We start from the raw sequence: 23,960 nt of genomic DNA, 5'->3' as shown, positions 1-23,960 counted from the left end.
AAGAACAAATTGGCAACCAGAAGTGGGCTACCAGCTAACTCTTGCTAGGCCACATGGACATTCACTTAGTCCTACAGACAATACATGTGTTACCCACCCTCACTGACAAAGTCCTTCAAACAAGAAATTTCCTGTGCATGGGAGCCACCACTCTCCTGTGACCTCATTCAACCATAAAAGACCCCATGTTAAGGCTAAACAGACCCCTTGGTATAACCCTTATCAAAAAATGGATGTTTTTTGGCCCTCTCTGTCTAGTCCCTGTTGGAGTAATGTGCTGGACCTCAGTTCGACGAGGATGACGGTATAGAGTTTTCACTCATTTTGTTCAGCTTTCCAAGGAATGTATATATGGAAGTCATCATCGATCCAAGCACAGGTTTCATCCCTACAAATGAAGAAACTCAGGAGTGCTTTGGGATGGAATCACTTACATTAAGGAAGGTTTCAACAGCCTCTGAAGGAGTCCACACCATGTGTGTCCAGGGGCTTCCTGCCATCTCCAAGGATCATACGAGGTGACAATTATTCCTCATGATACAAGCCTGCCTTGACGCCAACACCACCTGCAAAGTGCAGAGGAAACACGGGCGTGCTTCAGAAAGGCAGACAGGTGCACAGGTCACAGGGCCATGTTATCCAGTGTCCTGGGATACATCTGCTATCTGCTATCTGCCTTTATGTGGCCTCCCTTGTTCATGGACGCAAAATGCACGGATGTGGGGATGCTCATCTCGGGGCTGGAGGCCCCTGCAGTGCACCATGCTGCTAAAGAGCACTGACATTGACCATACCTCTCAACATCACTGCTTCAATACCAGCCATGCCACTCACAAAAGCTTTGGGACCATGAACCCCTAAGGAGGAAGGCTTTAACCTCTATCGGGTTTAGGAGAAGTCAGAGGGCCCTTGGGTATCAGAACCAGCTTGGAGCAGGAGCTCACCTGTTCGTGCGAAATACATGTCCCCAAATCACATGGGATATAACACAGGCACACAGGCACATAGGCTATGCCCGGTGACCAAAACTCTAATGTCCTCAACCAAGGACAAAGTTAGCCAACAAATGACAAAGATGTGGCCTTGTACCTCCTCCCAACTAGACAGATGTGTTTCTTCCAGGGGACCTGAGAACCCAGAGCAAGGACTCAAGACCAAACTGGCAACCAGAGTAGGCTGCCAGCTAACTCTTGCTAGGCCACATGGACATTCACTTAGTCCTACAGACAATGCATGTGTTACCCACCCTCACTGACGAAGTCCTTCAAACAAGAAATTTCCTCTGCCTGAGAGCCACCACTCCTGTGACCCCATTCACCCATAAAAGACCCCATCCTAAGCCTGAACAGACCCCTTGGTATAACCCATGTCAACAAACGGATGTTGGCCCTGTCTGTCTAGTCCCTGCTGGAGTAATGTGCTGGACCTCAGTTCGACGAGGATGACGGTATAGAGTTTTCACTCATTTTGTTCAGCTTTCCAAGGAATGTATATATGGAAGTCATCATCGATCCAAGCACAGATTTAATTCCTGCAAATGAAGAAACTCAGAGTGCTTTGGGATGGAATCACTTACATTAAGGAAGGTTTCAACAGCCTCTGAAGGAGTCCACACCATGTGTGTCCAGAGGCTTCCTGCCATCTCCAAGGATCATACGATGTGACAATCATTCCTCAAGATACGAGCCTGCCTTGACGCCAACACCACCTGCAAAGTGCAGAGGAAACACGGGCGTGCTTCAGAAAGGCAGACAGGTGCACAGGTCACAGGGCCATGTTATCCAGTGTCCTGGGGTACATCTGCTATCTGCCATCTGCCTTTCTCTGGCCTCACTTGTTTATGGACACAAAATGCACGGATGTGGGGATGCTCATCTCGGGGCTGGAGGCCCCTGCAGTGCACCATGCTGCTAAAGAGCACTGACATTGACCATACCGCTCAACATCACTGCTTCAATGCCTGCCATGCCACTCACAAAAGCTTTGGGACCATGAACCCCTAAGGAGGAAGGCATTAACCATATCGGGTTTAGGAGAAGCCAGAGGGCCCTTGGGTATCAGAACCAGCTTGGAGCAGGAGCTCACCTGTTCATGCGAAATACATGTCCCCAAATCACATGGGATATAACACAGGCACACAGGCACATAGGCTATGCCCGGTGACCAAAACTCTAATGTCCTCAACCAAGGACAAAGTTAGCCAACAAATGACAAAGATGTGGCCTTGTACCTCCTCCCAACTAGACAGATGTGTTTCTTCCAGGGGACCTGAGAACCCAGAGCAAGGACTCAAGACCAAACTGGCAACCAGAGTAGGCTGCCAGCTAACTCTTGCTAGGCCACATGGACATTCACTTAGTCCTACAGACAATGCATGTGTTACCCACCCTCACTGACGAAGTCCTTCAAACAAGAAATTTCCTCTGCGTGAGAGCCACCACTCCTGTGACCCCATTCACCCATAAAAGACCCCATCCTAAGCCTGAACAGACCCCTTGGTATAACCCATGTCAACAAACGGATGTTGGCCCTGTCTGTCTAGTCCCTGCTGGAGTAATGTGCTGGACCTCAGTTCGACGAGGATGACGGTATAGAGTTTTCACTCATTTTGTTCAGCTTTCCAAGGAATGTATATATGGAAGTCATCATCGATCCAAGCACAGGTTTCATCCCTACAAATGAAGAAACTCAGGAGTGCTTTGGGATGGAATCACTTACATTAAGGAAGGTTTCAACAGCCTCTGAAGGAGTCCACACCATGTGTGTCCAGGGGCTTCCTGCCATCTCCAAGGATCATACGAGGTGACAATTATTCCTCATGATACAAGCCTGCCTTGACGCCAACACCACCTGCAAAGTGCAGAAGAAACACGGGCGTGCTTCAGAAAGGCAGACAGGTGCACAGGTCACAGGGCCATGTTATCCAGTGTCCTGGGGTACATCTGCTATCTGCCATCTGCCTTTCTCTGGCCTCACTTGTTTATGGACACAAAATGCACGGATGTGGGGATGCTCATCTCGGGGCTGGAGGCCCCTGCAGTGCACCATGCTGCTAAAGAGCACTGACATTGACCATACCGCTCAACATCACTGCTTCAATGCCTGCCATGCCACTCACAAAAGCTTTGGGACCATGAACCCCTAAGGAGGAAGGCATTAACCATATCGGGTTTAGGAGAAGCCAGAGGGCCCTTGGGTATCAGAACCAGCTTGGAGCAGGAGCTCACCTGTTCATGCGAAATACATGTCCCCAAATCACATGGGATATAACACAGGCACACAGGCACATAGGCTATGCCCGGTGACCAAAACTCTAATGTCCTCAACCAAGGACAAAGTTAGCCAACAAATGACAAAGATGTGGCCTTGTACCTCCTCCCAACTAGACAGATGTGTTTCTTCCAGGGGACCTGAGAACCCAGAGCAAGGACTCAAGACCAAACTGGCAACCAGAGTAGGCTGCCAGCTAACTCTTGCTAGGCCACATGGACATTCACTTAGTCCTACAGACAATGCATGTGTTACCCACCCTCACTGACGAAGTCCTTCAAACAAGAAATTTCCTCTGCGTGAGAGCCACCACTCCTGTGACCCCATTCACCCATAAAAGACCCCATCCTAAGCCTGAACAGACCCCTTGGTATAACCCATGTCAACAAACGGATGTTGGCCCTGTCTGTCTAGTCCCTGCTGGAGTAATGTGCTGGACCTCAGTTCGACGAGGATGACGGTATAGAGTTTTCACTCATTTTGTTCAGCTTTCCAAGGAATGTATATATGGAAGTCATCATCGATCCAAGCACAGGTTTCATCCCTGCAAATGAAGAAACTCAGAGTGCTTTGGGATGGAATCACTTACATTAAGGAAGGTTTCAACAGCCTCTGAAGGAGTCCACACCATGTGTGTCCAGGGGCTTCCTGCCATCTCCAAGGATCATACGAGGTGACAATTATTCCTCATGATACAAGCCTGCCTTGACGCCAACACCACCTGCAAAGTGCAGAGGAAACACGGGCGTGCTTCAGAAAGGCAGACAGGTGCACAGGTCACAGGGCCATGTTATCCAGTGTCCTGGGATACATCTGCTATCTGCCTTTATGTGGCCTCCCTTGTTCATGGACGCAAAATGCACGGATGTGGGGATGCTCATCTCGGGGCTGGAGGCCCCTGCAGTGCACCATGCTGCTAAAGAGCACTGACATTGACCATACCTCTCAACATCACTGCTTCAATACCAGCCATGCCACTCACAAAAGCTTTGGGACCATGAACCCCTAAGGAGGAAGGCTTTAACCTCTATCGGGTTTAGGAGAAGTCAGAGGGCCCTTGGGTATCAGAACCAGCTTGGAGCAGGAGCTCACCTGTTCCTGCGAAATACATGTCCCCAAATCACATGGGATATAACACAGGCACACAGGCACATAGGCTATGCCCGGTGACCAAAACTCTAATGTCCTCAACCAAGGACAAAGTTAGCCAACAAATGACAAAGATGTGGCCTTGTACCTCCTCCCAACTAGACAGATGTGTTTCTTCCAGGGGACCTGAGAACCCAGAGCAAGGACTCAAGACCAAACTGGCAACCAGAGTAGGCTGCCAGCTAACTCTTGCTAGGCCACATGGACATTCACTTAGTCCTACAGACAATGCATGTGTTACCCACCCTCACTGACGAAGTCCTTCAAACAAGAAATTTCCTCTGCGTGAGAGCCACCACTCCTGTGACCCCATTCACCCATAAAAGACCCCATCCTAAGCCTGAACAGACCCCTTGGTATAACCCATGTCAACAAACGGATGTTGGCCCTGTCTGTCTAGTCCCTGCTGGAGTAATGTGCTGGACCTCAGTTCGACGAGGATGACGGTATAGAGTTTTCACTCATTTTGTTCAGCTTTCCAAGGAATGTATACATGGAAGTCATCATCGATCCAAGCACAGGTGTCATCCCTGCAAATGAAGAAACTCAGAGTGCTTTGGGACGGAATCACTCACATTAAGGAAGGTTTCAACAGCCTCTGAAGGAGTCCACACCATGTGTGTCCAGGGGCTTCCTGCCATCTCCAAGGATCATACGAGATGACAATCATTCCTCATGATACAAGCTCGCCTTTTATGCCAACGCCACCTGCGAAGTGCAGAGGAAACACAGGCGTGCTTCAGAAAGGCAGACAGGTGCACAGGTCACAGGACCATGTTATCCAGTGCCCTGTGATACATCTGCTATTTGCCTGTCTCTGGCCTCCCCTGTTCACGGACGCAGAAATGCATGGACACGGGGATGCTCATCTCGGGGCTGGAGGCCCTCGGGGTGCACCATCCCGCTACAGAGCACTGACGTTGAGCATACCTCTCAACATCATTGCTTCAACACCTGCAATGGCACTCACAAAAGCCTTGGGACCACAAACCCCGAAAGAGGAAGACACTGACCTAAATCAGGTTTGGAATAACCCAGAGACTCCTTGCCTGACAGCCCCAGCTTGAAGCAGAAGACTGCCTGATCAGGCAACACACAAATCCTCATAACATACGGGATATGACATGGGCATGCGGCTAAGAGGCTATGCTGAGTGCCTGGAAATACAACGTCCGCCGCCAAGGACAAAATGAGCTAACAAATGAGAATGGTGTAGCCTTGTGCTCTCCCCACAACCAGAGGATCTGTCTTCCTCTGGGAATCTAGAGCTTGGACTCAAGAACAAACTTGGCCACCAGAGGCAGGCTACACACAAACTCTTCCCATGCCACCTGCCATTCACCTAGTCCTTCAGACAGTACGTTACTTATCCCGCCCAGGGAGAAAGAAGTCCTTCAGACAAGCAATTTCCTGTGCATGGGAGCACCTACTTCCCTGTGACTTCCAACTGCCCAAAGGGACCCCATCCTAAGCCTGGATGGACCCATTGGTGCAACCCATATCAACAAACGAATGTTGGCCCTTTCTGTCTAGCCCCTATTGGAGTAACGTGCTGGACCTCAGTTCGACGAGGATGACGGTATAGAGTTTTCACTCATTTTGTTCAGCTTTCCAAGGAATGTATATATGGAAGTCATCATCGATCCACGCACAGTGTTTGTCCCTGTAAATGAGGAAAATCAGAGTGCGCTGGGAAAGAACTGCTTACATTCAGAAGGGATCCAACAACTTCCGAGGGAGTCTTTGCCATTGTGTCCAGGGGCTTCCTGGTATCTCCGCGGCTCACATGAGATAACAATTGTCCCTCGCCAACACGGGCCTGCCTTCCATGCCAGTGCTACCTGGGACGTGTAGAGGAAACACGAGCATGCTTCAGAAAGGCAGACAGGTACACAGGTGACAAGGGCCATGTCATTCAGCCCCCTGCGATACATCTGGAATCTGCCTGTCTCTGGCTTCAACTCTTTACGGACACAGAAATGCAAGTACATGGGGATGCATGTCTGGGTCCAGGGTGCCCTTATAGCATCATCCTGCTAAAGAGCACTAATGTTGAGCATCCCTCTCAACACCATTGCTTTCACACCTGCAATGCACCTCATAATAGCCTCGGGGCCATGCAATCCTAATGGGAAGGCTTTGACTTACACCGGGATCAGGATAAGCCAGAGCCTCACTGCCTATCAGACTCAGCTTGGAGTGGGAGCCTACGTGTTCATGCCACATGCATGTGCTCACAACACATGGGACACAACATGGGCACACCGGCCTGAACGCTATGCCTGCTGACCACAACTTCACTGTCCTCGGTGAAGGATGAAATGAGCAGAAAAACAATAAAAGTCTGGCACTATGCTCTCTTTTCTCAAGTGCAATCACCTGTCTTCCTCCAAGGACCATGGAAACCCAGAGCCAGGACCCAAGGACAAACTGCCATGCAGAGGCAGGCTGCAAGCTAACTCTTCCTGGGCAACCTGCACATTCACCTACTCCTGCAGACAGCATGTGTGGTACCCTGGCCTCACAGAGTCCTTCAGACAAGGAATGTCCTGTGTACCTAGCCTCCACTCCCCTGCCAATCTCTGTTACCCAAATGAGACCCCATCCTAACCCTGGATGGACTCCCTTGGTGCAATGGGCATCATCAAATGAAATTTGTCCCTCTCTCTCTAGCCCCTGTAACAGCAACGTGCTGGACCTCAGTTCGACGAGGATGACGGTATAGAGTTTTCACTCATTTTGTTCAGCTTTCCAAGGAATGTATATATGGAAGTCATCATCGATCCACGCACAGATTTCATCCCTGCAAATGAAGAAACTCAGAGTGCTTTGGGATGGAATCACTTACATTAAGGAAGGCTTCAACAGCCTCTGAAGGAGTCCACACCATGTGTGTCCAGGGGCTTCCTGCCATCTCCAAGGATCATACGAGATGACAATTATTCCTCATGATACAAGCCTGCCTTGACGCCAACACCACCTGCGAAGTGCAGAGGAAACACAGGCGTGCTTCAGAAAGGCAGACAGGTGCACAAGTCACAGGGCCATGTTATCCAGTGTCCTGGGGTACATCTGCTATCTGCCTTTATGTGGCCTCCCTTGTTCATGGACGCAAAATGCACGGATGTGGGGATGCTCATCTCGGGTCTGGAGGCCCCTGCAATGCACCATGCTGCTAAAGAGCACTGACATTGTACATACTTCTCAACATCACTGCCTCAATGCCTGTCATGCCACTCACAAAAGCTTTGGGACCATGAACCCCTAAGGAGGAAGGCTTTAACCTCTATCGGGTATAGGAGAAGCCAGAGGCTCCTCGGGGATCAGAACCAGCTTGGAGCAGGAGCTCACCTGTTCATGCGAAATACATGTCCCCAAATCACATGGGATATAACACAGGCACACAGCCTATGCCCGGTGACCAAAACTCTAATGTCCTCAACCAAGGACAAAGTTAGCCAACAAATGACAAAGTTGTGACCTTGTACCCTCCTCCCAACTAGACAGATCTGTTTCTTCAGGGGACCTGAGAACCCAGAACAAGGACTCAATAACAAACTGGCAATCAGAGGCGGGTTACCAGCTAACTCTTGCTAGGCCACATGGACGTTCATCCAGTCTTGCAGACAATGCATGTGTTACCCACGCTCACTGACAAAGTCCTTCAAACAAGAAATTTCCTATGCCTGGGAGCCACCACTCTCCTGTGACCCCATTCAACCATAAAAGACCCCATCCTAAGGCCAAACAGAACCCTTGGTATAACCCATGTCAACAAATGGATGTTCGCCCTGTCTGTCTAGTCCCTGCTGGAGTAATGTGCTGGACCTCAGTTCGACGAGGATGACGGTATAGAGTTTTCACTCATTTTGTTCAGCTTTCCAAGGAATGTATATATGGAAGTCATCATCGATCCAAGCACAGATTTAATTCCTGCAAATGAAGAAACTCAGAGTGCTTTGGGATGGAATCACTTACATTAAGGAAGGTTTCAACAGCCTCTGAAGGAGTCCACACCATGTGTGTCCAGAGGCTTCCTGCCATCTCCAAGGATCATACGATGTGACATACGATGTGACAATCATTCCTCAAGATACGAGCCTGCCTTGACGCCAACACCACCTGCAAAGTGCAGAGGAAACACGGGCGTGCTTCAGAAAGGCAGACAGGTGCACAGGTCACAGGGCCATGTTATCCAGTGTCCTGGGGTACATCTGCTATCTGCCATCTGCCTTTCTCTGGCCTCACTTGTTTATGGACACAAAATGCACGGATGTGGGGATGCTCATCTCGGGGCTGGAGGCCCCTGCAGTGCACCATGCTGCTAAAGAGCACTGACATTGACCATACCTCTCAACATCACTGCTTCAATACCAGCGATGCCACTCACAAAAGCTTTGGGACCATGAACCCCTAAGGAGGAAGGCATTAACCATATCGGGTTTAGGAGAAGCCAGAGGGCCCTTGGGTATCAGAACCAGCTTGGAGCAGGAGCTCACCTGTTCATGCGAAATACATGTCCCCAAATCACATGGGATATAACACAGGCACACAGGCACATAGGCTATGCCCGGTGACCAAAACTCTAATGTCCTCAACCAAGGACAAAGTTAGCCAACAAATGACAAAGATGTGGCCTTGTACCTCCTCCCAACTAAACAGATGTGTTTCTTCCAGGGGACCTGAGAACCCAGAGCAAGGACTCAAGACCAAACTGGCAACCAGAGTAGGCTGCCAGCTAACTCTTGCTAGGCCACATGGACATTCACTTAGTCCTACAGACAATGCATGTGTTACCCACCCTCACTGACGAAGTCCTTCAAACAAGAAATTTCCTCTGCGTGAGAGCCACCACTCCTGTGACCCCATTCACCCATAAAAGACCCCATCCTAAGCCTGAACAGACCCCTTGGTATAACCCATGTCAACAAACGGATGTTGGCCCTGTCTGTCTAGTCCCTGCTGGAGTAATGTGCTGGACCTCAGTTCGACGAGGATGACGGTATAGAGTTTTCACTCATTTTGTTCAGCTTTCCAAAGAATGTATATATGGAAGTCATCATCGATCCAAGCACAGGTTTCATCCCTGCAAATGAAGAAACTCAGAGTGCTTTGGGATGGAATCACTTACATTAAGGAAGGTTTCAACAGCCTCTGAAGGAGTCCACACCATGTGTGTCCAGGGGCTTCCTGCCATCTCCAAGGATCATACGAGGTGACAATTATTCCTCATGATACAAGCCTGCCTTGACGCCAACACCACCTGCAAAGTGCAGAGGAAACACGGGCGTGCTTCAGAAAGGCAGACAGGTGCACAGGTCACAGGGCCATGTTATCCAGTGTCCTGGGATACATCTGCTATCTGCCTTTATGTGGCCTCCCTTGTTCATGGACGCAAAATGCACGGATGTGGGGATGCTCATCTCGGGGCTGGAGGCCCCTGCAGTGCACCATGCTGCTAAAGAGCACTGACATTGACCATACCTCTCAACATCACTGCTTCAATACCAGCCATGCCACTCACAAAAGCTTTGGGACCATGAACCCCTAAGGAGGAAGGCTTTAACCTCTATCGGGTTTAGGAGAAGTCAGAGGGCCCTTGGGTATCAGAACCAGCTTGGAGCAGGAGCTCACCTGTTCCTGCGAAATACATGTCCCCAAATCACATGGGATATAACACAGGCACACAGGCACATAGGCTATGCCCGGTGACCAAAACTCTAATGTCCTCAACCAAGGACAAAGTTAGCCAACAAATGACAAAGATGTGGCCTTGTACCTCCTCCCAACTAGACAGATGTGTTTCTTCCAGGGGACCTGAGAACCCAGAGCAAGGACTCAAGACCAAACTGGCAACCAGAGTAGGCTGCCAGCTAACTCTTGCTAGGCCACATGGACATTCACTTAGTCCTACAGACAATGCATGTGTTACCCACCCTCACTGACGAAGTCCTTCAAACAAGAAATTTCCTCTGCGTGAGAGCCACCACTCCTGTGACCCCATTCACCCATAAAAGACCCCATCCTAAGCCTGAACAGACCCCTTGGTATAACCCATGTCAACAAACGGATGTTGGCCCTGTCTGTCTAGTCCCTGCTGGAGTAATGTGCTGGACCTCAGTTCGACGAGGATGACGGTATAGAGTTTTCACTCATTTTGTTCAGCTTTCCAAGGAATGTATACATGGAAGTCATCATCGATCCAAGCACAGGTGTCATCCCTGCAAATGAAGAAACTCAGAGTGCTTTGGGACGGAATCACTCACATTAAGGAAGGTTTCAACAGCCTCTGAAGGAGTCCACACCATGTGTGTCCAGGGGCTTCCTGCCATCTCCAAGGATCATACGAGATGACAATCATTCCTCATGATACAAGCTCGCCTTTTATGCCAACGCCACCTGCGAAGTGCAGAGGAAACACAGGCGTGCTTCAGAAAGGCAGACAGGTGCACAGGTCACAGGACCATGTTATCCATTGCCCTGTGATACATCTGCTATTTGCCTGTCTCTGGCCTCCCCTGTTTACGGACGCAGAAATGCATGGACACGGGGATGCTCATCTCGGGGCTGGAGGCCCTCGGGGTGCACCATCCCGCTACAGAGCACTGACGTTGAGCATACCTCTCAACATCATTGCTTCAACACCTGCAATGGCACTCACAAAAGCCTTGGGACCACAAACCCCGAAAGAGGAAGACACTGACCTAAATCAGGTTTGGAATAACCCAGAGACTCCTTGCCTGACAGCCCCAGCTTGAAGCAGAAGACTGCCTGATCAGGCAACACACAAATCCTCATAACATACGGGATATGACATGGGCATGCGGCTAAGAGGCTATGCTGAGTGCCTGGAAATACAACGTCCGCCACCAAGGACAAAATGAGCTAACAAATGAGAATGGTGTAGCCTTGTGCTCTCCCCACAACCAGAGGATCTGTCTTCCTCTGGGAATCTAGAGCTTGGACTCAAGAACAAACTTGGCCACCAGAGGCAGGCTACACACAAACTCTTCCCATGCCACCTGCCATTCACCTAGTCCTTCAGACAGTACGTTACTTATCCCGCCCAGGGAGAAAGAAGACCTTCAGACAAGCAATTTCCTGTGCATGGGAGCAATGCCCAAGGGGACCCCATCCTAAGCCTGGATGGACCCATTGGTGCAACCCATATCAACAAACGAATGTTGGCCCTTTCTGTCTAGCCCCTATTGGAGTAACGTGCTGGACCTCAGTTCGACGAGGATGACGGTATAGAGTTTTCACTCATTTTGTTCAGCTTTCCAAGGAATGTATATATGGAAGTCATCATCGATCCACGCACAGTGTTTGTCCCTGTAAATGAGGAAAATCAGAGTGCGCTGGGAAAGAACTGCTTACATTCAGAAGGGATCCAACAACTTCCGAGGGAGTCTTTGCCATTGTGTCCAGGGGCTTCCTGGTATCTCCGCGGCTCACATGAGATAACAATTGTCCCTCGCCAACACGGGCCTGCCTTCCATGCCAGTGCTACCTGGGACGTGTAGAGGAAACACGAGCATGCTTCAGAAAGGCAGACAGGTACACAGGTGACAAGGGCCATGTCATTCAGCCCCCTGCGATACATCTGGAATCTGCCTGTCTCTGGCTTCAACTCTTTACGGACACAGAAATGCAAGTACATGGGGATGCATGTCTGGGTCCAGGGTGCCCTTATAGCATCATCCTGCTAAAGAGCACTAATGTTGAGCATCCCTCTCAACACCATTGCTTTCACACCTGCAATGCACCTCATAATAGCCTCGGGGCCATGCAATCCTAATGGGAAGGCTTTGACCTACACCGGAATCAGGATAAGCCAGAGCCTCACTGCCTATCGGACTCAGCTTGGAGTGGGAGCCTATGTGTTCATGCCACATGCATGTGCTCACAACACATGGGACACAACATGGGCACACCGGCCTGAACGCTATGCCTGCTGACCACAACTTCACTGTCCTCGGTGAAGGATGAAATGAGCAGAAAAACAATAAAAGTCTGGCACTATGCTCTCTTTTCTCAAGTGCAATCACCTGTCTTCCTCCAAGGACCATGGAAACCCAGAGCCAGGACCCAAGGACAAACTGCCATGCAGAGGCAGGCTGCAAGCTAACTCTTCCTGGGCAACCTGCACATTCACCTACTCCTGCAGACAGCATGTGTGGTACCCTGGCCTCACAGAGTCCTTCAGACAAGGAATGTCCTGTGTACCTAGCCTCCACTCCCCTGCCAATCTCTGTTACCCAAATGAGACCCCATCCTAACCCTGGATGGACTCCCTTGGTGCAATGGGCATCATCAAATGAAATTTGTCCCTCTCTCTCTAGCCCCTGTAACAGCAACGTGCTGGACCTCAGTTCGACGAGGATGACGGTATAGAGTTTTCACTCATTTTGTTCAGCTTTCCAAGGAATGTATATATGGAAGTCATCATCGATCCACGCACAGTCTTTGTCCCTGCGGAGGAGGAGTATCTGGAGCTTTTGAGAAATGGACACTTACCATCCTAAGGAATCCGCTAGCACCTGAAGGAGCCCATGCCACACATATCAAGGGGCTCCCTATCAATTCCAGGGATCTCCCAAGACCAAAATTGTCCTTCATGGCCTTCCTTCTATGCCCGCACCACCTGGAAAGTTCAGAGGAAAAACAGGTGTGCTTGAGAACAGCAGGCAGGTACATACGTTGCAAGGGCCATGCCATTCATCCCACTGTATTGTATCATGTATGTATCTCCCACGGGCAGCCCCTCTTGTTGGGACATGTGCATGGGTGTAACCAGGCATGAAGCTATCAGGCACACACAAATTTTGAGGGCTCCATCCAGCTACAGAGCACCAAGCATAACAAACTCTCTCAACACCACTCATTTGCCACCTCTGAATCAAAAGTCCTGCTCTTGGCCATCAGAGAAGATGAAATCCATGAGGCTATTTCAATGAGGACAGTTTCAAGGAAAGCCTCTTCTTGAGCAAAGGGCAATTTTCCTTTGGCTTTGAAACACTTTCACCCCAGGCTCCTTTGACACTCTTCCCACTGAGAAACATGCTCAATCACAAATCAACCTCTACTCATAGTTTTCCTCAAGGGTACAGCTCGGGGACCCAGAAGAGCATGAGACACACTGAATCCTACAGGGCTTCCAAGGCACTAAGACTGAGAACACCAAATATCTTAAGGCACTTGGCTGTGAACATGGCTATGGAGTCCAAAACCTATCCATCACTGGCCTACGGACACTAGCCCTGTCATATAATTCAAAGACAATTTCACAAAGACTTGTGTGAATTGTCACACACAACTAGGAGGAATTTGAAAATAACATCACGAGCCACTAAGGTATTTAAGCACAGAGACCTTGCTGGGTCACACTTCTGAGTACAAGTCACCAGGATACGGAAACCTACACACTCATCATCAGGCACCTCAAATGCACCAAGGAAAAGCCTCCCACAGAGGTTCCTTAACACAGACCTTCCACAAGTCAGTCTGCAGAGATGCAAGAGCACGTGGACCCACAATGACGTTCCCATCCCAGCACCCTGAGGTCATCATGAAATGGACCATGGGCACCCTACAATGCCCGAAAGAGACTCACAGTCATCACTCTGTGACCCAGACAGAAGGCTGTGCAGTACACACATGCACAGCTCTCTCCCCTTCCACTGCCAGCATGCTTCTGGGGCCATGAGATTTGGGTTTCCTCCTATGGACATACAGGTTCAATGTGGATACTCTATCTGGGCTCCTCTGCAGAAAGCAAATCAGTATTGCCACCCTCCTCACGACTGCCTGCCCTTGATGATACCCAAACACCATGGGAACTCCCATGTCTCCGACTTAGGATAAGAGTGAGCCGAAGAAGTGCCTGGGAACAACACTGTGCTATGTCCCCATGCAGAAGCCACTGTCTTCCTCGGGGGAGGGCAGGAGCCAAGGGGTATGAATCGATGACACACACAGCCGCACAGAGGGAAATGTTTCAACCAAGCTGTCTCTCAGCCACAGAAGTCCAAAATGCCCAGCTACTCCACTTCGCCCAAAGACAACCCCATCCCAAGCATTGATGCAGCCCGTGTCAACAAATGGATGTTGTCCCTCTCTCTAGCCCCTGATAAGCAGTGTGCTGGACCTCAGTTCGACGAGGATGACGGTATAGAGTTTTCACTCATTTTGTTCAGCTTTCCAAGGAATGTATATATGGAAGTCATCATCGATCCATGCACATTATTCATGCCCGAAAATGAGGAAAATCAGGACTTTAGAAAGTGGACACTTACATTCAGAAGGGATTCAACAGCCTCCAAAGGAGCCCGCACCACATGTGTCCAGAGTCCTCGTGGCATCTCCAAGGATCGCACAAGGCGAAGATTGTCCCTCGAAGATACCTCCTTTCCTTTCATGCCAACAGCACCTGGGAGGTGCAGAGGAAACACAAGTGTGCTTCAGAAAAGCAGACACATTCAGAGGTCATGAGGGCCGTGTCATCCGGCCCCCTATGGTATATCTGGTATCTGCCTGTCTTTGGCTTCCCTGTTTACAGATATAACCAGAACTGCAATGTCCTTGAACAATGATGAAAATGAGTGGAAAAAACAGCAAAGGTGTGGCGTTGTGCTCTCTTCCCAAGCACAAACACCTGTGTTTCCTCAAGGGAATGATGGAACCCAGAGCTAAGACTCAAGGACAAATACGGCCACCAGAGGCCGCCTACAGGCTAAGTCTTCCCCTGCTACCTCCACGTTCACATAGTCCCGCAGACAGCGTGTGTGTTACCTTGCAGAGAGAAGTCCCTCAAACAATTTCCTGTTTATGAGAGATCCCACAACCCTGTGACTACCCCTTGCAGAAAGGGAGCGCCTTCTACAACTGAACAACCCCCTTGGTGCAACCTGCAGCAACAAATGAAACTTGGCACTCACTCCAGCCCCTGTAAGAGCAATGTGCTGGACCTCAGTTCGACGAGGATGACGGTATAGAGTTTTCACTCATTTTGTTCAGCTTTCCAAGGAATGCATGTATGAAAGTCATCATCGATCCATGCACAGTCTTCATGTCCACAAAGGAGTAATATTAGGGGGTTGTGGGGAACAGATACTTACCAGCACCTGAAGAGGCCCACGCCACACGTGTCCTAGGACTCCCTGCCACCTCCAGTGATCTTCTAAGAGCAAGATCATCCATTGTCTCCACTGGCCTTCCTTCCATGCCCACACCACCTAGGAAGTACAGAGGCAACACGGGTGTGCTTGAGAAAGACAGGCATGCCATTCAACCCCCTGTGGGATATCCTATCGCTACTTCCCACGGGATACCCATTTGAGGATGTGTGCACAGGAGCACCAGGCAGGAAGGTCTGAGTCACACATACCTTTTGAGGGCACCATCAAGTTACAGAGTACTAAGTGTGAAGAACTCTGAACACCACTCATTTGATGCCCCGACTCAAAAGCCCTTCCCTTGGCTATCAGAGAAGCCACAGACCATAGAGATATCTGAATGCGGAGAGTTTTAGGGAACAAAAACTCTTCCTGTGCAGAGGGCAATTTTCCTTCAGCCTTGAAGCATTTTTATTGCAAGGATCTGTCAACACACTTCACATTCAAGAAACATGTTCAATCACAAATCAACCTCCACCTCGGGGTCTTTCCCACAGGTGCAGCCCAGGGGCCCAGAAAAGCACCAGACACACTGAATCCCACAGGGCTTCTAAGGTGCTGCGGCTGAGAACAGCATACATCTTAAGGCACTTGCATGCAAACATGACCGTGGAGTCCAAAACCTATCCATCACTGGTCTGTGAACACTAGCCCTGTCCTACCACAGGATGATTATTTCACAAACAAATCTGTTGTGAAGAATTAGAAAGAATTTAAAAATAGTCTAACATCATGAGGCACTGAGGTATTTAAACACAGCAACCTTGCTGGATTGCTTTACTAAGTAGAAGTCACCATGATATGGGAGCTCACACACGTATCACCAGGCACCTGAGCCACATGGAAGTGTGTGAGCAATTCAGAGAAAAACGACATCAGCCTTTCCTGAGAAAACCATCCCCAAATCAACACAGGGAAACAGGGAGCAAACAACCTTTGCCAGCAGTATGCACAACATGTTGACCTGGGCTGATATCACCTCAAATTTTTTTTTTTTTTTTTGAGACAGAGTTTCGCTTTTTTGCCCAGGCTGGAGTGAAGTGGCCTGGTCTTGGCTCATTGCAACCTCTGCCCCCTGGGTTCAAGCAATTCTCCTGCCTCAGCCTCCCGAGTAGCTGGGATTATAGGCGCCCGTCACCACGCCCAGCTAATTTTTTTTTTTTTTATTTTTAATAGAAATGGGGTTTCGCCATGTTAGCCAGGCTGGTCTTGAACTCCTGACCTCAGGTGATCCACCCGCCTTGGCCTCCCAAAGTGCTAGGATTACAGGCATTAGCCACCACGCCCAGCCCCATCTCAAATTCTTAACGGAGACAAGCATTCCACAGAGGGCCTGAACACAAACCTGACAAACCAAGTCAGTCTGTGGAGTTGAGGGAACATGTGGATTCGCAATTACACTGCCATCCCAGCATCCCAAGGTCATCATAAATAAACCATATGCACCCTACAACACCCAAAAGAGGCTCACAGTCATCTCTCCACGACCCAGACAGAAGACTGTGGTAAATGCATGTGCAGCTCTCTCCCCTTCTAAGTACCAGGACCCTTCAGGGGCCATGCAGTTTGGGTTTCCTCCTAGGGACATACAAGTTCAACATGGATACGCTCTCTGGGCTCCTCTGCAGAAAGCAAATCAGCATCGCCATCCTCCTGAGGACTGCCTGCCCCTGATGTTATCCGAACACCATGGGAAGTCCTATGTCCCTGGCCAAGGATGAAAGTGAGTGCAAGAGGTGCCCAGGAATGACCTTGTGCTGTCCCCCACCGTGGAAGCAATAGTCTTCCTCTGAAGGTCAAGGGACCCAAGGGTACAAATCACGGACACACCTGACTGCCTGCAACCAAGCTGTCTCTTAGTTACAAATGTCCAAAATTCCCAGCTACTCTCCTTTGCCAGAAAAAGACCCCATCCGAAGCCTTGGTGCAGCCTGTGTCAACAAATGGACATTGTTCCTCTCTCTTTTGAGCCCCTGATGGAGCAGTGTGCTGGACCTCAGTTCGACGAGGATGACGGTATAGAGTTTTCACTCATTTTGTTCAGCTTTCCAAGGAATGTATATATGGAAGTCATCATCGATCCACACACAATCTCCATCCCTGCAAATGAGGAAACTCAGGGTGCTTTGGAGTAGAATCACTTACATCCAGGAGGATTCCAACAGCCTCTGAAGGAGCGAACACTGTGTATTGTCCAGGGCTTCCTGCCATCTCCAAGGACCACACAAGACGATGATCATCCCTCATGACACAGGTTTGCCTTTTACACCATCACCTGCGAAGTGCACAGGACCAAGAAGCACGCTTCAGAAAGGCAGACAGGTGCACAGGTCACGAGGGCCATGCTATCTGCCCCCCTGTGGTTTATCTGGAATACGCCTGTCTCTGGCTTCCCTTGTTCTCACGTGAACCCAGAAATGTATGGACTCAAGTATGCTCGTCTTGGGGATGGCGGCCCTTGGAGTGCATCATCCTGCTGAAGAGCACTAATGTTGAGCATCCTTCTCAACATCCTTGCTTCAACACCGGCAATGCCAGTCACAAAATCATCAAGGCCCCGCACCCCTAAAGAGAAAATCATTGACCTCTATCTGGTTTGGGATAACCCAGAGCCTCACTGTCTATCAGCCCCAGTTTGGAGAGGAAGCCTACCTGTTCATGCCAAATACACATCCTCACAATGCACAGGATACAAAATGGGCACAGAGGCACAGAGGCTATGCCAGGTAAACACAACTCCAACATCCTCAGCCAAAGACAAAATGAGCCAACAAATGGCAAAGGTGTGGCCTTTTGCTCTCCCCGCAACCAGAAGGATCTGTCTTCCTCTGAGGGACTTTGGTACCCACAGCTTGAACTCAAGGACAAACTTGGCCACCCTATTATAGGCAGGCTACCAGTTAACTCTTCCCATGCAATCTGCCATTCACCTAGTCCTCCATATAGCGCGTGAGTTATCCGCCCTAGGACACAGAAGTCCTTCAAACAATGAATGTCTTGTGCATGGGAGCTCCTACTCCCCTGTGTCCACCATTTACCCAAAGAAACCCCATCCTAAGCCTGGATGGGACCCTTGGTGGAACCCATGTCAGTGAATTAATGTCGGCCCTCTCCGTCTAACCCGTTAAGAGTAATGTGCTGGACCTCAGTTCGACGAGGATGACGGTACAGAGTTTTCACTCATTTTGTTCAGCTTTCCAAGGAATGTATATATGGAAGTCATCATCGATCCATGCACAATCTTTGTTTCTGCAAATGAGGAAAATCAGGGTGCAGTGGGAAGGAACTGCTTACATTCAGGAGGGATCCAACAGCCTCCAAAGAAGCCTACACCATGTGTGTCCAGGAGCTTCCTGGCATCTCTGACAATAGCACGAGATGATGATTGTCCCTCACCAACATGGGCCTGGCCAATTCATCATGGCCACCTGGGAGGTGAAGAGGAAACATGGGTGTGCTTGAGAAAATCTGACAGATGTACAGTACACAAAGGCCATGTCTTCTGGTCTCCTGCAGTATATCTGGTTGATACCCAACTCTGATTTTACCTGATTTTGGACACAGAAATGCACGGACAAGGGCTCAGGTGCCCCTGTAGTGCATCAGCACACTAAAGAGCAGTGACACTGAGCATCCCTCTCAACATCCTTATGTCGACACCTATAATGTCACTCACTAAAGCTACGGGGCCATGCAATTTTAATGAGGAAGTCATTGACCGACACTGAGCTGGGGTTAAGCTAGAGACTCCTTGCCTATCAGGCCCAGCTTGCAGTAGGAACCTCTGTGTTCCTGCCATATGCATGTACTCACAATGAATGGGACACAACATGGGCACACTTGCCTGAAAGCTATGCCAAATGACTGGAACTCCACTGTTCTCAAACCAAGAATGAAAAAAAAAAAAAAAAAGGCAAAAGTATGTCCTTGTTCTGTCTTCCCAAAGATAATCACTTGTCTTTCTCCAGGGGTTGTGGGAACCCAGAGCCAGGAGTGAAGGACAATCCTGGCCACCCAGAGGCAGGCTATAGGTTAACTCTCCCTGAGCAACCTGCACATTTGCCTAGTCCCACAGACTGCATGTGTGCTACCCCAGCCTCGTAGACGGAAGTCCAGTACACATAGCCTCAACTCCCCTGTGACTCTCCTTTGCCCAAACAGAATCCCTTCCTAAGCCTGGACAAACACTTCATGCATCAGGAATAAAAAAAAAAAATGAGAGTTGTCCCTCTCTAGCCCCGGTGGACCTCAGTTCAGCTAAGATGATAGTATAGAGTTCCCACTCATTTTGTTCAGCTTTCCATACAAGGAATGCATGTATGGAAGTCGTCATTGACGCATGCACAGTATTCATTCCTGTAAAGGAAGAACATTAGGGTCTTTTGAGAAATGAACACTTACCATATAAAGGGATCCACCGGCACCCGAAGGAGCCCATGCCACATGTGTCCAGGGGTTCCCTGCCATCTCCAGAGATTCCCCCAAGATGAAGTTCATCCCTGCAGCCTCTGTCTGTCTTTGCATGCCCATGCCACCTGGGAAGTGCAGAGGAAAAACAGGTGTGCTTGAGAAAGGCAAGCAGGTACACAGTTTGCAAGGGCCATGCCATTTATCCTGCTATGCTGCATTCCGTATCTACTTCCCATGGGCGACCTCTCTTTGGGGATGTGTGCATGGATATATCCAGGCATGAAGGTATAAGACAAGCATGCATTTCAAGGGCACAGTCAAACTAGAAAACACTAAGCGTGAGGAACTCTCTCAAGACCACACTTTCACCACTCCTGACTCAAAAGCCATTCTCTTGGCCATCAGAGAAGACAACAGTCATGAGGATATTTCAATGGGGAGAGCTGCAGGGAAAAAGTGTTCCAGCACAAAGAGCAACTTTCCTTCGTTCGGCCTTGAAGCGTTTTTACCATGGGCTCCTTCCACACACTTAGAATTGAGAAACACAATCACTAATCAACCTCCACCTCTGGGCCTTCCTCACAGGTGCAGCTCAGAGACCTGGAAAAGCATCAGACATGCTGAATCCTACAGGGCTTCTACGGTGCTGTCCCTGAGAACACCATACATATTAAGCCACTTGCCTGTGAACATGGCCACAGAGTACAAAAGCTCTCTGTCACTGGCCTGTGGATGACAGCCCTCATACAACTGGATGACTATTTTGCAAAGAAGGCTGTTGTGAAGAATTAGGAGGAATTTGAAAATAACCTAACATCACAAGACAATGGAGAATTTAAGTGCAGAGACCTTGACGGGTCACTTTTCTGAGTGGATGTTACCATGACACGGGAAGTGACACACTCTTACAACCTCAACTGCATTGAAGTGCCTGAGCAGTTCAGAAGCAGATGGCATCAGGCTCTCCTGAGCAAAACTTCCCCTCATCAATAGAGAGGGAGCAACAAGCCCTTCCAGCAGCATGTACAACCTTGGAAAGGTAGAAACCCTGGGCCAACATCTGCTCAAATGCCTAACACAGACAAGCATCCCACAGGGGGTCCTGAACACAGACCTCTCAATCCAAGTCAATCTGCGAAGTGGCAGGAGCACATGGACTTGAAATCTCATTCCCATCCCAACACCCTAAGGTCATCATGAAATGGACCATGGCACCCTACCACTCCCCAAAGCAGCTCACAGTCATTGCTTCACACCCACATGGAATGCTGTTTGTACATGCATGCACAGCCCTCTCCCCTTCCCACCACCAGTACACTTCAGGGACCACAGGACTTGGGTTTCCTCCTATGGACATACGAGTTTAACATGGATACTGTCCCTGGGCTCCTCTGCAGAAAGCAAATCAGCTCACCACCCACCTCATGGCTGCCTGCCCCTGATGCTACCCAAATACCTTGGGAACTCCCACGTCCTCGACTGAGGATGAAAGTAAGTGAAAGAAGTGTCCAGGAATGATGTGCTCTCTCCCCACAGGAAAGCAATGGTATTCCTGTGTGAGGGGGGAGGTGACGGATCAAAAGGGTATGAATCAAGGACACACGTAGCCATGCACAGGGAGGCTATTGGCTACTGCTTCCTGTGCCGCCTGCAGCTTCAAGTTCTGCAGCTTCCTCTTAGAGGAAATTCCTTCAACCAAGTTGTCTCTTAGCTACAGAAGTCAGAAAAGCCCAACATTCGCGTTTGCCCAAAGAGGACCACATCCTAAGCCAGGGTGTAGGCCATGTCAACAAACAGATGTTGGCCCCTCTCCCTGCCCTCCAATGTAGCAGCGTGCTGGACCTCAGTTTGACGAGGATGACGGCATAGAGTTTTCACTCATTTTGTTCAGCTTTCCAAGGAATGTATGTGGAAGTCATCATCGATCCAGGCACAATCTTTGTTTCTGCAAATGAGGAAAATCAGGGCTTTGGGAAGGACTTGCTTACATTCACGAAGGATCCAAAAGCCTCTGAATGAGTCCATGCCACATGTGTCAAGGGGCTTCCTGGCATCTCCAAGGATCACATGAGAGGATGATCATCCCTCACAGACACAGGCCTTCCTTCCATGCCAACACCACCTGGGAGGTACAGATGAAACATGGGCATGCTTGAGAAAGGCAGACATGTGCAGAGGTCATGAGGGACATGCCATCTGGCCCCCTGAAGTAATCTGCAATCTGCCTGTCTCTGGCTTCATCTGTTTATGGACGCAGAAATGCATAGATACGGGAATGCACGTCTAGATCCTGGGAGCCCATGGAGTACGTAATCCCACTAGAGAGAACTGATGTCAAGTGTCCCTTTAAACACCCGTGCACAGCTGTAATGTTGATCACAAAAGCCTCGGGGATCTGCACCCCTAATGAGGAAGCCTTTGACCTACACCAGATTTGAGATAAGCCAGAGACTCGTTGCCTATCAGCCCCAGCTTAGGGCAGGAGGCCAACTGTATGTCTTCATAACACACAGGATACAATAGAGCCACCTTGGCCTGGGTGTGTAGCATCCAGGTGACCACAAATCCATGTATGTAGACAGGGATAAAAATGAGGCAAAAGTGTGGCCTTTTCCTCTCTTCCCAATGAGAAGGACCTGCCTTCCTCCCAATGATGAGAGAACCAAAAACTAAGACTCAAGGACAAACTAGGGGGTGCAGAGCCTAAGTCCTTTGTGCCACCTGCACATTCACCTAGTCCTGAACACTGTGTATGTGCTACCCTGGCCTCACTAAGAGATATCCGTCACACAAGGACTCTCCTGTCCATGGGAGCTCCCACTCCCCTGGGGCTACCCCTTGCCAAAAGAGAACCCCATCCTAAGCCTGGACAGACCCTTTGGTGCAACCCACGTCAATAAGAGAGAGGTGGAACTCTGTCTCTAGCCCTGTTGAAGCAGTGTGCTAGACCTCAGTTTGAAGAGGATGACGGTATAAAGTTTTCACTCATTTTGTTTAGCTTTCCAAGGAATGCATGTGTGGAAGTCATCACTGATCCATGCACAGTCCTCACACCTGCAAAAATGGAACATTAGGATCTTTTGAAAAACCAATACTTACCGTCCTGAGGTGTCCACCAGCCTGAAGGAGACCATGACACACATGTTTACAGGCACTTCACCATCTCCAAAAATCTCCCAAGATGAAGATCGTCCCTTGTGGTCACTGGCCTTCCTTTCATACCAACGCCACCTAAGAAGTGCAGGAGCAAAACATGTGTGCTTGAGAAAGGCAGTGAGGTGCATAGGTGGCAAGGGTCATGTCATTTGTCCTGCTGTGGAGTAATCGGTATCTACCTCTCATGGGCTCCCCCTCTTTCTGCACACAAGCATGGGTTTGCCCAAACATGAAGGTAGGAGGCTGGCATGAGTTTTGAAGGCACCATCAACTAGAGAACACTAAGCATGAAGAACACTCTCAACACCACTCGTAACAACTCCAACTCAAAAACCCTTCTTTGGGCCATCAGACAAGACAAAGGCCATGGTGATACTTCAGTGGGGAGAGTTTGGAGGGGAAACCTCTTCCTATGCAAAGGTCAACTTTTCTTTGGCCTTGAGGCATTGTCACCTCTGGAGTCCTTCACACTCTTCCGATCCGGACACATGTAAAAACCACAAATCAACTTCTATGTGCACTACACAGGTACAGCTCAGGGACCCAGAGAAGCACCAGGCACTCTGAATCCTACATGACTTCTAAGGTGCTGCAGCTAAGAAAACCAGATCTTAAGGCACTTGCTTGTGAACATAACATCAGAGTACAAAACCTATCCATCATTGGCCTGTGGATGGTAGCGCTGTCCTACCACACAATAACTACTTCACAAAGACTGCTGTGAAGAATTAGGAGGAATTTAAAAACACCCTAATATCAGGAGACACTGAGGTATATAAGTAAAGAGACCTTGACAGGTCA

At 49.4% G+C, this 23,960-nt stretch overlaps 1 protein-coding gene and 19 non-coding genes across 20 annotated transcripts in view; all 20 read right to left on the bottom strand.

Annotated features, from left to right (window-relative positions):
• The window catches only part of LOC105499088 (collagen alpha-1(XXVII) chain B-like), a 252,065-nt gene that overhangs the window by 218,381 nt on the left and 9,724 nt on the right, over nucleotides 1-23,960 (bottom strand). The window contains exons 5-22 of the mRNA XM_071099387.1: nucleotides 23,103-23,234; nucleotides 21,992-22,125; nucleotides 19,995-20,128; nucleotides 18,888-19,021; nucleotides 17,739-17,868; nucleotides 15,537-15,653; nucleotides 14,715-14,848; nucleotides 12,937-13,063; nucleotides 11,797-11,929; nucleotides 10,686-10,818; nucleotides 9,551-9,682; nucleotides 7,268-7,399; nucleotides 6,128-6,260; nucleotides 4,995-5,127; nucleotides 3,860-3,991; nucleotides 2,719-2,850; nucleotides 1,577-1,708; nucleotides 435-566 (exon numbers count right to left, since the gene is read on the bottom strand). The gene's annotated coding sequence lies outside the window, so the exon portion shown is untranslated. The remainder of the gene's footprint in view (nucleotides 1-434; nucleotides 567-1,576; nucleotides 1,709-2,718; nucleotides 2,851-3,859; nucleotides 3,992-4,994; nucleotides 5,128-6,127; nucleotides 6,261-7,267; nucleotides 7,400-9,550; nucleotides 9,683-10,685; nucleotides 10,819-11,796; nucleotides 11,930-12,936; nucleotides 13,064-14,714; nucleotides 14,849-15,536; nucleotides 15,654-17,738; nucleotides 17,869-18,887; nucleotides 19,022-19,994; nucleotides 20,129-21,991; nucleotides 22,126-23,102; nucleotides 23,235-23,960) is intronic.
• Nucleotides 280-371, bottom strand: LOC112423050 (small nucleolar RNA SNORD116). The gene has a single exon (XR_003013525.1). It is a non-coding gene; the product is annotated as a small nucleolar RNA SNORD116 (small nucleolar RNA).
• LOC139355564 (small nucleolar RNA SNORD116) lies at nucleotides 1,423-1,514 on the bottom strand. Its single transcript, XR_011606351.1, has one exon. It is a non-coding gene; the product is annotated as a small nucleolar RNA SNORD116 (small nucleolar RNA).
• Nucleotides 2,564-2,655, bottom strand: LOC112423075 (small nucleolar RNA SNORD116). The gene has a single exon (XR_003013550.2). It is a non-coding gene; the product is annotated as a small nucleolar RNA SNORD116 (small nucleolar RNA).
• Nucleotides 3,706-3,797, bottom strand: LOC112423064 (small nucleolar RNA SNORD116). The gene has a single exon (XR_003013539.2). It is a non-coding gene; the product is annotated as a small nucleolar RNA SNORD116 (small nucleolar RNA).
• Nucleotides 4,841-4,932, bottom strand: LOC139355566 (small nucleolar RNA SNORD116). The gene has a single exon (XR_011606353.1). It is a non-coding gene; the product is annotated as a small nucleolar RNA SNORD116 (small nucleolar RNA).
• LOC112423084 (small nucleolar RNA SNORD116) lies at nucleotides 5,974-6,065 on the bottom strand. Its single transcript, XR_011606350.1, has one exon. It is a non-coding gene; the product is annotated as a small nucleolar RNA SNORD116 (small nucleolar RNA).
• Nucleotides 7,114-7,205, bottom strand: LOC112423080 (small nucleolar RNA SNORD116). The gene has a single exon (XR_011606349.1). It is a non-coding gene; the product is annotated as a small nucleolar RNA SNORD116 (small nucleolar RNA).
• LOC139355563 (small nucleolar RNA SNORD116) lies at nucleotides 8,244-8,335 on the bottom strand. Its single transcript, XR_011606348.1, has one exon. It is a non-coding gene; the product is annotated as a small nucleolar RNA SNORD116 (small nucleolar RNA).
• Nucleotides 9,397-9,488, bottom strand: LOC139355565 (small nucleolar RNA SNORD116). The gene has a single exon (XR_011606352.1). It is a non-coding gene; the product is annotated as a small nucleolar RNA SNORD116 (small nucleolar RNA).
• On the bottom strand, nucleotides 10,532-10,623 carry LOC112423058 (small nucleolar RNA SNORD116). The gene has a single exon (XR_003013533.1). It is a non-coding gene; the product is annotated as a small nucleolar RNA SNORD116 (small nucleolar RNA).
• LOC112423051 (small nucleolar RNA SNORD116) lies at nucleotides 11,643-11,734 on the bottom strand. The gene has a single exon (XR_003013526.1). It is a non-coding gene; the product is annotated as a small nucleolar RNA SNORD116 (small nucleolar RNA).
• On the bottom strand, nucleotides 12,783-12,874 carry LOC112423052 (small nucleolar RNA SNORD116). The gene has a single exon (XR_003013527.1). It is a non-coding gene; the product is annotated as a small nucleolar RNA SNORD116 (small nucleolar RNA).
• On the bottom strand, nucleotides 14,563-14,654 carry LOC112423053 (small nucleolar RNA SNORD116). Its single transcript, XR_003013528.1, has one exon. It is a non-coding gene; the product is annotated as a small nucleolar RNA SNORD116 (small nucleolar RNA).
• LOC112423057 (small nucleolar RNA SNORD116) lies at nucleotides 15,383-15,474 on the bottom strand. The gene has a single exon (XR_003013532.1). It is a non-coding gene; the product is annotated as a small nucleolar RNA SNORD116 (small nucleolar RNA).
• LOC112423054 (small nucleolar RNA SNORD116) lies at nucleotides 17,585-17,676 on the bottom strand. Its single transcript, XR_003013529.1, has one exon. It is a non-coding gene; the product is annotated as a small nucleolar RNA SNORD116 (small nucleolar RNA).
• Nucleotides 18,734-18,825, bottom strand: LOC112423055 (small nucleolar RNA SNORD116). The gene has a single exon (XR_003013530.2). It is a non-coding gene; the product is annotated as a small nucleolar RNA SNORD116 (small nucleolar RNA).
• On the bottom strand, nucleotides 19,837-19,932 carry LOC112423078 (small nucleolar RNA SNORD116). Its single transcript, XR_003013552.1, has one exon. It is a non-coding gene; the product is annotated as a small nucleolar RNA SNORD116 (small nucleolar RNA).
• LOC112423061 (small nucleolar RNA SNORD116) lies at nucleotides 21,842-21,931 on the bottom strand. Its single transcript, XR_003013536.1, has one exon. It is a non-coding gene; the product is annotated as a small nucleolar RNA SNORD116 (small nucleolar RNA).
• Nucleotides 22,949-23,040, bottom strand: LOC112423063 (small nucleolar RNA SNORD116). Its single transcript, XR_003013538.1, has one exon. It is a non-coding gene; the product is annotated as a small nucleolar RNA SNORD116 (small nucleolar RNA).

The sequence above is a fragment of the Macaca nemestrina genome, chromosome 7 (genome assembly GCF_043159975.1).
Source record: "Macaca nemestrina isolate mMacNem1 chromosome 7, mMacNem.hap1, whole genome shotgun sequence".
NCBI lineage: Eukaryota > Metazoa > Chordata > Mammalia > Primates > Cercopithecidae > Macaca > Macaca nemestrina.
Note: the sequence above shows the minus strand (reverse complement) of the source record. Positions and strands in the feature narration are given on the sequence as shown.